Here is a 15,218-nt window from a genome sequence, read left to right as displayed (position 1 = left end):
TAGATTCGGTTTTCTGTATCATCTGTATGCTGACGGCACCCAATTATACACATCGTCTCCAGACATCAACCCTGCATTACTTCAAAATAGCAGTAATTATTTTTCCGCTGTCTATAACACTATGTCCTCCCTCTATCTAAAACTGCATCTGTCAAAAACTGAACTCCTCGTTTTTCCTCCCTCCACTAACCTACTTATGCCTGATATTGCCATTTCCGTGTGTGGTTTTACCATTACTCATGCCCACTGTCTTGGTATCATATTTGATTCAGATCTTTCCTTCACCCCCTACATCTGATCATTCGCCCACTCATGTCTACTACACCTCAAAAACATCACTAGAGTTTGACCTTTTCTTCCCTTTGACTCAGCAAAAACTCTAATTGTAGATGATATTAATTCTCATCTGGACTATTGCAACTCTCTACTAATCGATCTCCCTATAACCAAACTCTCCCCTCTCCAATCCATCCTGAATGCAGCAGCCAGGATCATATTCCTTTCCAACCTCTACACCAATGCCTCTACCCTGTGCCAGTCGTTGCACTGGTTGCCCATCCGATACAGAGTTCAATAAAAACTTATCACTCTCACCCACAAAGTGCTTCACGATTCAGCACCACCCTACATATCCTTCCTCGTCTCTGTCTACCACTCTACCCGTGCCCTCTGTTCTGCTAATGACTTAAAACTAAAATCCTCAATAATCCAAACTTCCCATTCCCGTCTCCAAGACTTCTTGCATGATGCGACAATTCTTTGGCATGCACCCAGGACAATTTGATTAAATCTCACACCCACAGTTTTAAGCGTGGCATAAAAACGCATTTCTCTATACTGGCCTATCACCTTACCTCACTTATCTAACTGTCCCCGTTTTGCCCATACAAGATTTTCTTCAAAATCATGACCCTCATAGCATCTGTTCACACACCCTCCATGCACTTAATAGCCCTCTGTAGCCTATCTGTATTGTACACAAACGGGCTGGTGACCAGTTCATGCAGCATTACTGTATGTGCATACCCTATTTAGTATACTATGGCTGTATCATACAATATAAGCAGATTTTATCATTTACCTTTCGTGTCTCCCCTATTTCCTAATAGATTGTAAGCTTGCGAGCAGGGCCATCACTCCTTTTTGTATCTGAGTTATCTTTATTCTGTAATGACTTTATTGTCTGTACAAGTCCCCTCTAAAATTGTAAAGTGCTGCGTAATATGTTGGTGCTATAGAAATTATTATTAATTATTATTATTATAACTTTCTGATTGCTGAGGGTACTGTAAACAGGTTACTGGGATGCAAAATGCTGACAATGAGGAAGTGAGAGTAACCAATTCAAGCTATTGATTTTTCTAACACAGAAATGAAAGCGTTAATTATGGAAATAGTCAGTTGCACGAATACAAGTTAACAAGTCACACAATATTAGCAGTAATGGCGACAACAATAATATAACAGCTTTAATTTCTTAGTTAGATAGAACAGAGAATATCTCTCAGTGTGGACAGCGTTTTAATGTCCTTCTGCTTTAACTTTCATGGGCGGCACTCACAACGATAGGCCCGTCCTTGAAATATGTCCTTCAAGTGTTTTTGATTATTATACTGGCACTAACAGGATCACCAGTATTTCCCGCTAGGCCACAAGTTCTTAGTAGCAAGTGACTTAGTAGCCTATGAGTGTTTTTCGCACTGGCTGGCCCCAATCCCTTATGCTGCATTGTCCCGGTCCACACCCTGTACCATACTTCTAAGTTGGAAGTACCGGCCTTGTTTACTCGCATCTCCTGGTCAACACGGCAAACATCCCGTCCCGTATGATGATCCAATCTCGGCCTTCAGTGCTTGATCTGTGGCGTTTGAATATAGGGTCTCGACTGGTGAAGAATGGACTTTGGGTCTTGAATAAGAGAGTCTGTGTCCCGGGTGTTGACCAGCGTAGTCTGGACTTCAATGCCTGACCCACGATGTCCCGCCCGTCTCGGACTCCAACCGCACTTCGATCACTCGGCCTCTGCATCCCACCACTCACACGTTCTCCTTGTTTCTCTTGTTGGCGCCAACTTGCTCCCCGCCTTATCACTCTTGCCTTTTATATCTGATAACCACGCTACAGTGGCCACCTGACCCGGTGCTTTCTTCAAATTCACCCACCCCAGAAATGCTTTGTCAATCTTTCGGTTCCACCTTACTCAGTTTGCTCAGTAGATGGCGACATTTGGTCACAAATGCCATGGTACTTTGATGAACCACATCTTTGACTCTGCATCCCCTCACAGTGCTACTGCTGGAAACCACCATGATCCTTAGATTTGGGCTCTGGAGTCACAAGAACGGATCACTGCAGCCCCATCTTCAACAGATCAGAGGTGTGCATGCTAAACCTTTGTACAATTCATTGTCCATATGGCTGCCAAAGAAGGCGAAGCCCTGTTCTTGGCTATTTACAGCCATCCATTTGACAAGCAAATAAGGTATAACTAAGATCTATAACTTTGCAATGTGAAGATAAAATACATTTAAAAAGTTTAATTATTTTTTAACCTTCTGCGCTCATGATAAAAAAAAAACCTAAACAGACTGCAATTCACATCGTAACCACTGGGTGACCGCACATACAGTAGACAGAGTATTGCAGTCATGTTATGTTTTTTTTAAAATTTTAAATATGTTGAGCTAAAAGAACAGGTACGGTAGAACACATTTGTATGACCAATATAAAATACAGTACAGTGCAAAAGTTTTAGGCTGGTGTGGAAAGAATGCTGCAAAGTAAGAATGTTTTAAAAGATAAAAGTGTTAATAGTTTATTTTAATCAATTAGCAAAATGTAAAATGAACAAATAAGGGAAATCTAAATTACATGAATATTTGCATTCAAAAACAGCATCAATACTTCTAAGTAAAGTTTCAAAGTTCTTGAAGGATCTCAACCGGCAGGCTGTTCCAAACATCTAGGAAAACTAACCACTGATCTTGTGTGGATGTCACATGTGCAAATTCTTCTAGGTCTTCATGTACATTGGTCCCCCCTTGGCATTTTTCGTGTTTTGCTACCTCACAACCAGGAATTTCACTTTTTTTTTTGAGGGTTTGCATCAGCTAATGTAAAGAACATGCCTACAACTGTGAACATTTGTTTTTCTTTTTGTTGTGAGGCAAACAATAAATAGGACAAAATGACTGAAAACTTCAGTTTGCATAACTATTCACCCCCTAAAGTCAGTACTTTGTAGAGCCTGATTTTGCAGAAATTACAGCTGATAGTCACTTTGGATAAGTTTCTATGAGCATTCCACATCTTGCCACTGGGATTTTTGCCAATTTCTCTAGGCTAAACTGCTGCAGCTCCTTCAAGTTTGATGGTTTCCTCTGGTGAACAGCAATCTTCAAGTCAGACCACATATTCTTAAATTAGATTAAGGCCTGGGCATTGACTAGGTCACTCCAAAGCATTTACACGCTTCGCCTAAACCACTCGAATGTTGCTTTAGCAGTATGCTTTGGGTCATTGTCTTGTTGAAAGGTGAAACTCTGTCCCAGTCTCAAATCACTGGCTGACTGAAACAGGTTTTGCTCAAGAATATCTATGCATTTTGCACCATCCATCTTTCCGTCGACTTGGACCATTTTTCCTGTCCCTGCTGCTGAAAAAAAAACAACAGCATGATACTGCCACTACCATATTTCACTGTGGGGATGGTGTTCTTAGGATGTTGAGCTGCGTTGGTTTGGCTCCAGACATAATGTTTAACTTGGTGGTCAAAAATTTCAATTTTGGTCTCATCTGACCACAGCACCTTCCTCCATACATTTTGGGGAGTCTCCCACATGTATTTGGACAAACTCAAAATGAGCTGTACAATTTTTGTGAGTATGTAAAGGCTTTTTTATGCCCACTCTTCCATAAAGGCCATCTCTATGGAGTGTACAATTTATTGTGGTTGTATGGACAGATACTTTAGTCTCTGCTTAAGAACTCTGCAACTCCTTCAGGGTTACCTTTGGTCTCTGTGCTGCCTCTCTGATTAATGCCCTCCTTGCCCGGGCTGAGAGTTTTGGAGGGCGGCCTTCTCTTGGTAGGTTTGTTGTGGCACCATGTTCTTTCCATTTGGTAATGGATTTGATGGTGCTCCAGGGAATCATCAGAAATTGGGACATATTTTTTTATAACCTAACTCTGACTCATACTTCTCAACAATTTTGTCTGACTTGGTATTCATGATATTGTTCGGTTAGTGGTGCCTGTTGCTTAATCATGTTGCTGCCTCTGTGGCCTTTCAGAAAAGGTGTGTATATACTGACAGACCATGTGACACCTCGATTGCACACAGGTGGACTTCCTTTCACTAAGCATGTGACTTATGAAGGTAATTGCTTCCATCAGAAATTTTTAGGGGCTTCATCGCAAAAGGGGTTAATATATATGCACATGCCAATTTTTAGTTATTTCAGTCCATACATTTAATTCATGTCTATATTTTTATCACTTCACTTCACCAATTTAGACTATTTAGTGCTGATGCATCACACACAAATCGGATTACAAAAATACAGGTTGTAATGTAACAAAATAGGTAGAAAGCCAAGGGTGGTGAATACTTGCACAAGCCACTGTAATCCCTCACAGACACTATAAGGCCACGGCCCCACTATCAGTATTCGGTCAGTATTCGGACAGTATTTTTTCTCCGGAGTGGGAGCCAAAACCAGGTGAGGAATCAGAGAAAAGGTATAATAGAACAAGTCACCAATTCTGCATTTATCACCCACTCCTGGTTTTGGCTTCCACTCCTGAGAAAAAATACTGACCAAATACTGACCAAATAGTGATAGTGGGGCCGTAGCCTTATGTTGAGATTAGGGCTTTGTAAAGGCCATATCATAACTTCCAGGACTTCTTGTTTGTTTTTATGTGGAAAATATTTCTTAAAAACTTTTTCTGTATGTTCGGGTCATTGTCCTGCTACTGAATACATTTGGAGCCAATCAGATGCCTCTAGATATTACATGATGATGATGGATAAGTATCTGCCTGTTTTTCTCAGCATGGGGGACACCAACAAATGGGCAACATTGAGGACTGTAGTTGCAGTGGTCAGCCAAGGAAACTTAGTGCAGTAGATGAAAACACATTATGCTTACTTCCCTTCAAAACTGGAAGATGTCCAGCAGTGCCATCAGCTCAGAACTGGCTGTGAGACCCAGCTATATCAACTTACTGTTTGGAGAAGTCTGGCCAGAAGTTGTCTTCATGGAAGAATTATGGAAAAATATCATACCTTAGATACAAGGCCAATCAACTCAACAATGTACAAAAACATAGGAAATGGGGTGCACAAAAATCGCAGCATGTTCTCTGGACCTATGAGTCAAAATGTGATATATTTGGCTGTAACAAAAGTTTGTTTGCCAAAGAGATGGCGAGCGGTACAATAATGAGTGTCTGCGGGCAACAGTGCAGCATGGTGGAGGTTCCTTGTAAGTTCAGGGATTAATGGTGTCCTCAATGCTGAGAAATACAGGCAGATAGTTATCCATCATGCAATACCATCAGGGAGGTGTCTGATGGGCTACAAATTTATTCTACAGCAAAACTACAACCTAAAAAACATATAGCTGATATCGTTGTCAAAATTAGGCCTATTTACGTTGGAAAAGAGAAGACTTAGGGGAGACCTCATAAACATGTATAAATACATCAGGGGGCAGTACAGAGATCTCTCCCATGACCTGTTTATACCAAGGATGGTGACAAAGATGAGGGGGCACACTATGCGTCTGGAGGAAAGGAGGTTCCTGCTCCAGCATAGAAGGGGATTCTTTACGGTCAGAGCCGTGAGAGTCTGGAACTCTCTGGGAGAGGAAGTGGTGATGTCCAACTCACTTAATGAGTTCAAGAGAGGCCTGGACGCCTTTCTTGAGAACAATAAAATTACATCTTATGCTTAGTGATAGTTAATTAATCCAGGGATTTAATCTGACTGCCAGATTGGAGTCGGGAAGTGAATTTTTCCTCAATGATGTAAATTGGCCTATACTGCATGGGTTTTTTTTGCCTTCCCCTGGATCAACGCTGCGGAATAGCTGCAGTGCACAAGAAATAGTCTGAGCTGGATGGACGCTTGTCTTTTTTCGGCCTTATAAACTATGTAACTATGTAACTATGTAACACTAAGAAATATCTTCAGCATAAAGAAGAAGAAGGAATCCTAGTAGTGATGATATGGCCCCCACAGAGCCCTAATCTTAACATCATCAAGATTGAGAATATAATAAGGAAAAGAAGGATCTATACAAGCCTTCATCCACCGAAGATCTGTAGTTAGTTCTCCAAGATGTTTGGAACAACTTCCATGCCGAGGTCTTTCAAAAACTGTGCGCAATTGTACCTAGAACAATTTATGTTTTCATGTTGCTTTGAAGGCAAAAGGTAGTCACACCAAATATTAATTTATTATTTTCTTTATTCTATTCACTTTGCATTTTGTTAACTGTTAAAAATAAACCATTAACACTTTATTATTTTTTTATAGCATTTTTACTTTGCAGCATTTCTTTGCACACCTGCCTAAAACTTCAGCACAGTACTGTATATTAAGATATTATATAGCACAGCTTTTGGACCTGTTTAATTAAATAATGGTGGACCTTCAGTTAAAATATTCTCTCTACCACCACTTTCTCTAGCCCTGCCCTTGTAGGATAAAATACAGAACTCAGGAATGTAAGCCTAATCAAGAGGAAGAAGTAAAACAGACCTTTGCTTTATTGGCATATCACTCACCCAACCCTTGTTATATTTCTTGCCTTTACAGTGAAATATTTTTTTCATCTGTTGATTAAAGTCAATAATCTTTCTGGAACAGAATCCAGTTGTATTTGCCAAATCTCGGAATTATCTAAATCTAAGAAATAATTTGACACCACCTATGATAATGTATTGTTAACCTCAGGTCAACATGATTTATCCTAAAGCCGACATTCCTTTCTTATATGTGAAAGTAACTGCCAAAAACTAGAAGCCTAGTTATAAAACTGAAAATGATCTGTTTGAGAAAATTGTGTGTTTTGAGTAAATTCTGGCTTTGTAATAGTGTCTGCCACAACGGTGATAGTACAAATGCCCTCAGACCATCCATAAAGTCCCTCTCTTGCCTTCCATTGTGACCCTTTAGTAGAAGTATCCACAGTTACCTTATGATAGTCCATCTGTAGTGCTCAAGTAATAGTATAGGTGACAATGCTCATGAGGAAGTTTTTCCCATTTTGCCCCAGTTATAAACACGAATGAGATAGTCACTAGCCTATCTCAATTTCTTATGCCACTTACTTGTTACTTTATTATACTGTACCTATCATATCTACTATTAGAGACATGTAAAAGCATGACAATGGATATTGGCAAGTCATTATACAAAACCCCTTAACATTTTTCCCACACCCCTATTCCTGAACCCATTCCACCTTTTTGGACAATATCCCCCTTTTCACACCTTTAAATAACGAGAATACAGACATCGGGATGGAATGAATTGGCCACAGCAGCCTTTATTAAACGTATAACATAAATACCACATGAATAGCAATATCTTTGCCTAAATATCCCAAACAATGCAAGGGAAATGGTCCTCGAAGCCCCATATGTCTGGCGGGCGCACTAAATAAATAATGAATTCTCAGGTCATATAACCGCTAGCCGATTCCACACCTGCTCAGGGGCACCATGTTAAACAACCTGGCATCTTAACATAACCACTACCTGGGGCCACCCCTTATAGGACCTCTTTGTGTAGGTGTTCCAATACCCACCATGACAGAATTAAGTCCACGTAGGGAGTCCAGAGCCTGCAGGCTCCACTCAACCATCCCTTATGAGCCATATTTCCAACTTTGAGGACCTCTCCTATCTTCCACTGCTGCGACAATGTCAATCATAATTCTACGATAACCAAAATTACCTCATCTTGGTTGAACATGAAGAAGAGCCCTGTCTTACATAGCTGAAATAACTAAAATTATAAAAGAAAGGAAGGGTGGGTGAGAACTTGTTCATTTCTTACCTGGAATGGCTGCCCCTGCCCCAATGGCCCCACTGTTTTATAACCCCCCTGTAGCCTCCACCTTATATAGCCTAAACATGAACCCTTCTTGCCCCACCCCTTCTTCTCCACTCAAACTTATCTTTATAACTTAACGCCTATCATTCCTGCCCAAACCCTGTCATGATGGCCTCCCTTTTAGGCTTGCAACCCTCATCCAGTCTTACTAGAGAGCAGCATGCAAAGTAGAAAAAGTCTAAGAAAGACCTTTCGCTGTGTCTATAGAAAAACCTGTCCCTATGTGCATCAATTCTATATAGCTACAGAGGCCCCTGGAATAATTTCCTCTGCTAAGTTCATTGGTGCTTGTTTAGCTACTTTTACCTGGAACGATCGTTAGCACTGTGCAAACAGTATGAGAGCTAACGGTCATTACTATGACTCTTTGTCCCCATACAGCTTACATTAGTTTTCAGTAGCACATCTCATTTACACGAGGAAATGTGCTGCCGATGATCGCTGACTGTGTTGGCTGATCGCTTGACGACATTTACATGGGCAAAGATTGAAACTTGACATTTATATTCAGCTTTGTTCTGCTTTAAGAGCCCTAAGACTGACATGTTTATTCACCCATTGATGAATTGATTGCAAGAAAATCATATTTGTTGTAAATTTCCACAAAATTTGGGATTTGCCAGAATTTTTGTAATTCGATTTTCTTGAATCCAGCATTATGAAAGCCAGTCATTGGCCATTTCCCTGGACCTTTGAGATCGGGGCAGGGGTAAAACAAAAATTAAAATATTATACTCATCTTGCCACTCACTGGTCCTTCCGCTGGTGCTCCCTGCCCTGTACTCCACTCAGACTATTAGGCCCCATACATGTCTAACGCTGTCTAGGCCCCACGCGCATCATTCATAAACAAAATAATCCACTCCTAAATAAAGAACATGTACACCTACAGCGACAGAGGGAGCACAGAAAATCATACAAAAAAAATTATTAAAATGTATTGAAAATGTATAAAAAAATAACTGGAAAACACAAATAATGACAAAAACATAGCAGTGCATAGATTACAGCATAGCCACTGGATGAACTGGAATCAAATAGAAAAAAATAGAAATCAAATAAGATTTCCTAAAATTTATGTCGTGCAGTGGCATTAGTAATTAGGCTGCAGATCATCTGATGACACTAGCAATATAATTATTGCATGCAAATGAACTGTGACATAACTACCTATGTTATTGAAAAGTAATATGCAAATATATATGAAGGCAGGTAAGTATAATGTATAATAAAACAGTCAAAAACAGTCAAACTATGGTATCATCAAGGAATTAACATAATGTTAATGACCTGGAGTAAATATCCATATCAAAGACCTCTATAGAAGATCAGCTAAAGTCAAAATATGGATTACTAATGTACAGTATACCTTTTTCCATTATGGTGAGTAGTATCGGGCATAAGGAACACCTTGATGCGCGTTTCAACACCACCTGTGGTTTTATCAATTGGTAAATGAGCGCAATATAGAGGGTTTTTTAAAGTAGACTTAATGGCTAGATGCTAGGCCAGTGATTGATGTGCAGTTCACCGTTATGATGCTGTAACACAGTGGGGCCTGCACTCAGCACGCGCGTCACCAGGGCACATTACCACACATATCACATGGCCAGTTGGTTTGGGAGATGAGTCACTGAAGTGAGCACCGTTCCACAGCGCTACAGCGGCAAATGATCAATGCGCGCTCACAACTAAAAAAGGGAATCATATAAATGTAATCTATTTTTTGTGTATATGTAATGTTGTGACACTATTAAAAAAAAAAGAAGGAAAAGGTGTATGCCTAAAATGTAGTTAATGTATACTTTTAATTTAACCTCTTAAAATGATTGACAGCACTATAATGGTTACAGGTGTATGTGTAGCACCCTGAGGATTCGGCTGCTACAGGGGTATTGCACCTCAAGCCAGAGGTGTGATATTCCACTCCCGGGTAAGGATGGAGTGTGGAACTGAGCTCAGTTAGCTGCATACACTACATACATCCCATTTCCGAGGGACAGACCGATGGTACTCCCACTAGGTATATGTGCAGGTACGACAGTGTCTGTCCCTGGCTGGAGTGGGAGGGGGGTGGAACATCCCAGTAGTGTAGGGGCAGATAGGGGGAGCAGTCTGGGTAAGGCTAGGAGCTCATTGGGTGCTGGTCACCTGAGCTCACACATAGAGGGAGTATATAAGGTGGGAACCATCTTAGATCAGAGTCAGTCAGTCTTCTGTAGAGAGTCAGTGAGTCCTGAGAGAGGTCCAGGAGCGCCTGCAGAGAGAAGAGAGAGAGGAGAAGAGAAGGACCCAGAGGGGGAGAAGAAGGAACCCCAAGAACCCAGAATTAGACCAGAAGGGTGAAGGGTTGGCACGCAAGGGAACCGGATCCCAAATTAGTGGAGGAGAGAAACAACCCTCGGCTAAGAACCGGAGGCTGCGACATTGCATGTGGAGCAGCCCCTCACCAAGTCCACAAGGAAGGCACACCAGGTATAGGGTCAGGGAACCCCGAAGTGGTGCACCCAATAGGAGACCCGAGGGAGCCGGACATGAGTGGACCCCTGGTGAGAAAGGCCAGTAGAGAGGACAGTCAGAAAGGGAGCTCAGGACCACGCTCCAGAATTACTTGGGGGTTGGCCGAGTCCAGGACCTGGTGGACGCAGCGCGGCTCGGGCGGTCACTCAAGGCCAGAGTGACAAACAGAACAGCAGTAAGTAAAAACCCTGAACTGCACAGCCCGACTCTGAGTCTTCTTACCATCCACACTGCACCACCACTACCACCATCCTCTACACCTGACCCCCTGAGGCTATACCCCTCCCGTTGGGGGTTATACTATCACTGCTGCACACTTACCACCAGCCTCAGCGGACCCTGCTGCAGCGGCGGCCTTTTGACCGCAAATCAACGGGTGGCGTAGTCGACACTAAGAACACTAACAACATCTGTAAAGACTGCCACACACGGAGTTTGACACCCTGGGCACGGACCGGGTCACCGCCACTCGGAGACTACAACCCCCATCTGATCCGGCTCCGAGTATCCCCCAAACAACACTGGCCCAGGGGGCGCGTCAACTTTGGCGTAGTCGGCAGGATAACGTGACCGCAACAACCGGGTACTGCGTGCCTGAAGAAAAGTTCACCGTTACCTCAAAAAGAAGTCTCCCGCCGGTTCCGGAGGGTCCCCGCCAACGGACCCCATCACAGGTCGTTTCCCGCCGGTTGTCCGCCATTTGCAGCTTTTTCCCGCCATCCATGGAGTTTCCCGCCACTGGGAGACGATTCCCGCCATTTCCAAAGATTTCCCGCCTTGGAAGAGCGGACGCCATTATGGGCGTGCCAGAGGGTGGCAAAAGGCCACCTCCCATCGTGGGCCAGGTCGAAGAATGGCGCCAAAAGCGGAAACCGCGCCCACCAACAGAGACTCTGATGCTGGAAGTGTCCATCAGCGTGAGAGAACTGCCCCTGGAACTGACAATCACTAAGTTGCCCCGGGACCACCCTCAATGTGGGCGGAGAAAGAACAAAAGAACGAAGATGGGTGCAGCCTGGAGGAGTCCAGAGGGAGCGCACCCGGAGACAAGAAGTCTGGAGAGGAGTCCAGAGAAAGCGTACCCGGAGATGGAGGGAGAGACAGGCAGCACCGACCCAGTGGTCAGGAGCCTGCTGCAAGCAACAACCCCACTAGGCTTAGTGGAGATCCTAGCACAGCTCCCCCGAGACCGGGAGTGTGCACAGACCGCGCTGGAGGGCCTCGCACGGAGGATGGCCCAGGTGCAGCAAGAAACACTGACGGAGTGGAGCCGTGAGATGGCCCAGCAGACCGGAACCCGTCAGCGGAGCACGCCACCCGAGACGAGGAGACAGACCGCCTCTGAGGATGGCGCAGGAGGTATGAAAGCAGGAGACGGCGCCAAGAAGGGAGCTGAACGGACGGAGGCAGGTAAAGGGGACGTCTCTACCCCGAGCCGAGAAACCGTGTACCTGTCCCAGCTCCCCGTCGCAGAGCCCGAAATTCCCCCTGCCGTGCCCGTCGCTGCATCGTCACCGTGCCAGACTAGGCCTCAAGCAGAAGCCGCGGCCGCGACCCCTGTGACGTCACGCGCCTCAACCCTGAGCGCGGCGAAGCAGGAAATACCATCGGCCTGGTCGCAAGGTTTAGTACCTCCGGGCGCCGCAATTCCAACAGCGCCCCCTACCTCCGCGGAGCCACTGGCCTGGTCGCAAGGCCGAGTAACCCCGGGCGCCGCCGTCCTTACGGTGCCCTTTACCTTTAGGGTGCCCCAAGCCTGGTCGCAAGGCCTGGTCGACCCGGGCGCCGCTACCATCAACGCGCCCTCAACATCTCGAGTGCCGCATCTGGGCGAAGATCTATTTGCCCAGCACACGTGCCCGGATGGGCAGCCCTTTGTATGGCCCCAGGAGTACTACCAACTGGAACTCCAAAGAGCAAGGCCCCTGTGCGAGCCCCTGATTCCGGCTCCGAAGCCCGTCAGGAGAACCCCGCTCCCGCTAGAAGAAGCACAATTCGAGTGGGACCCCACCGGAGGAGACCTCATGGGGTTCACTCAAGAAACGCGGGCAGCCGCAGCAGAGCGAGTGGAGTGCTGCCGCCAGCAGTTGGCAGCCTTCGAGCAAGAGCGGAAAGAGAGGCGGATCCGTGAGCAGCGGCTGCAGGAACAGAGCGCAGGGCAGAAGAGCCGGACCAGGAGGAACCCCCGTGCAGCTCATGGTCCCCGTACCATCGGGACTGTGATTAAATTCAACCTGCAGCATGGGTGGGGCTTCATAAGAGACCATCATACCCCCGGCGACGTCTTTGTAACCCGCAGAGACGTAGAAAGCCATCTGCCGGAGGGACACAGAGGTCGTGACTAGTGTTGAGCCACCCCCGTAGTGTTCGAGTTCGGTTCGGTTCGTCGAACACCCGTGTGTTCGCCGAACTGTTCGTCGAACTGTTCGTCGAACACCTTCGAACACCGTTAAAACCAATGGCAGGCAAACAAAAACACATAGAAACACATAGAAAACACCTTCAAAGGTGTCCAAAAGCTGACAAACTGCTCAGAAGACACAACTAACACATGGAAAAGTGACAAGTACATATAGTCATGCGAAAAGAAAAGAGGTGGAGGAGTAAAAGGAGGGGGAGACACAGATATAGGCATGTCATGCCCTTCTAAAATCCAAAAAGTGAGAAGCCGAGACAGCCAGTCCGCTCCTGCCCGTGCCACCTCCGTGTCGCCGGGTTTGTGCCAGAGCCGCGGTGAACCCTGACGGCCAGCCCCCCTCTCCCAATACTGGTGCCTGTCCGCTGGTGGGTCGAGAGAGCCCCCTGTGGTGGAGGCAGCTCTAAGCTTTTTAATTTAAATTGTCCCTCTAATTTGAATGAATACACTTTAAATCCATTTACAAGGATCTATTGGAGGGCAAGTCTCATGCCAGCAGCCGCGTAATTCCAGCTCCAGTAACGTCCACTAAAACTGCTGCAGTTAAAAAGCTTTTATAAGGATCGAGCTCGGCTGTCCACCGCAAGGCATCCTAGTGCCAGTCCCAGCCCCTATGCCTTGGGGTGCCTCCTGATGCTCTTCACTGAGTATCCCGTGGTCCCGAAGCATTTCCTTTGAAAAAATTAAGTGTCCAAACTACAGGTGGTGTAGCTTGCTTAACAGCCGGGATAATCCGCTGACTAGCAGGGACTGCTACTAGGCACAAAGTATTTCCTGGGCTAGATGCAGTTAAAAATTTGTAAGTAGATACTCTCGTTGGATGCTGAGAAAGCATTCCATAGAGTCTCCTGGCACGCCATATATGATTCTCTTAAAAAGCTTGGGGTAGGGGTCTAGGGGACCCTTTTATAGCCAAAATCACGGCCCTGTATCACAATACGTCACCTAGGCTGAAGATAAATGGAACTGTAGCACCGAGGGCACAGAGGTGTGATATCTCACTCTCAGATAAGGATGGAGTGTGGATCAGGACCCGACACCTGCATGCATTACACCACATTGCCGTGGGGCAGGGCGACCAATATGCCCCTGAGATGGGCACGACAGTCCCTGTCCCTGGCTGGAGTGGGGGGAGGGAACACTGAGGAAGGGGAACCCTGCAGTGCAGGAGCAGGGAGGAAGCAGTTCCTGGGTGCATTGAGAAGGGAGTATAAAAGGTGGGCACCATCTTAGTTCAGTGCAGAGAAGTCTGAGCAGAAGTGGCAGGGAGCAGGGGCTCTGCATGAGCTCTGCTCCGGAGGCGGGCCTAGTAACAGAGGCCCAGGCCTGCAAGAGGGAGAAGGAAGGAAGAGGAGCGGAGAAGGCTCCAGGAACGAGGAATGAAGGGATCCCAGGGGTGCGGACGGGCGAGTCGCCACCGCACGCACGAATCCACCTGCGTGGAGGGGTCAGGCCAAAGGGGGAGACCGGTCCCCGAACTAGTGGAGGCAGGAAACGACCCTCAGCTAGAAACCGGAGGCTCTGACATTTTATGTGGCGCAGCCCCTTGCTCCACCCGCTAGGAAGGCACCACATAGGGTCAGGGAAACTGGCGCCAAGTTTACCAAGAGGAGGCCCGAGGCAGCCGGACAGAAGTGTTGGTAAGAAAGGCCAGACAAAGGACACACAAAGGGGGTCCTGTGAAGCGCTCCAAAGTTATCTGGGAGTTGTCTGAGCCCCTCACCTGGTGAGCACAGTACGACGTGGGCAGCCGTTACCTGCAGACGTGGTCTGGATAATAAGAACTGTGAGTAAAGGCCCTGAACTGCATCACTGACTCCGTGTCGTTACTGCTGCTGCCCTGCACCATCACCCCCATCCTCCGCATACACTGCCCTGAGGCTATACTCCTCCCGTGGGGAGTTATGCTACGCTCTGCTGCACCCACAACACCAGCCTTAGCGGTCTGCCCTGTAGCGGCGGTTCACTCTGACCGCAATCCACGGGTGGCGTAGTCGGACATTTAAACATCAAAACCACATAAATAGTTCCGCCACTGGTTTGACCGCCCTGAGCCACGGAACCGGATCGCCGCCACGAAGACTACAACCACCAGCATCCACCAAAAAGGGTCCGGCTCCGGGTGTCCCAAGGCCCAGGGGGTGCGTCAGAACA

This window comes from Phyllobates terribilis, unplaced genomic scaffold (assembly GCF_046119375.1).
Source record: "Phyllobates terribilis strain yellow unplaced genomic scaffold, ASM4611937v1 Scaffold_1__5_contigs__length_1240528914, whole genome shotgun sequence".
NCBI classification, from domain to species: Eukaryota; Metazoa; Chordata; class Amphibia; order Anura; family Dendrobatidae; genus Phyllobates; species Phyllobates terribilis.
This window is presented reverse-complemented; position numbering follows the sequence as displayed.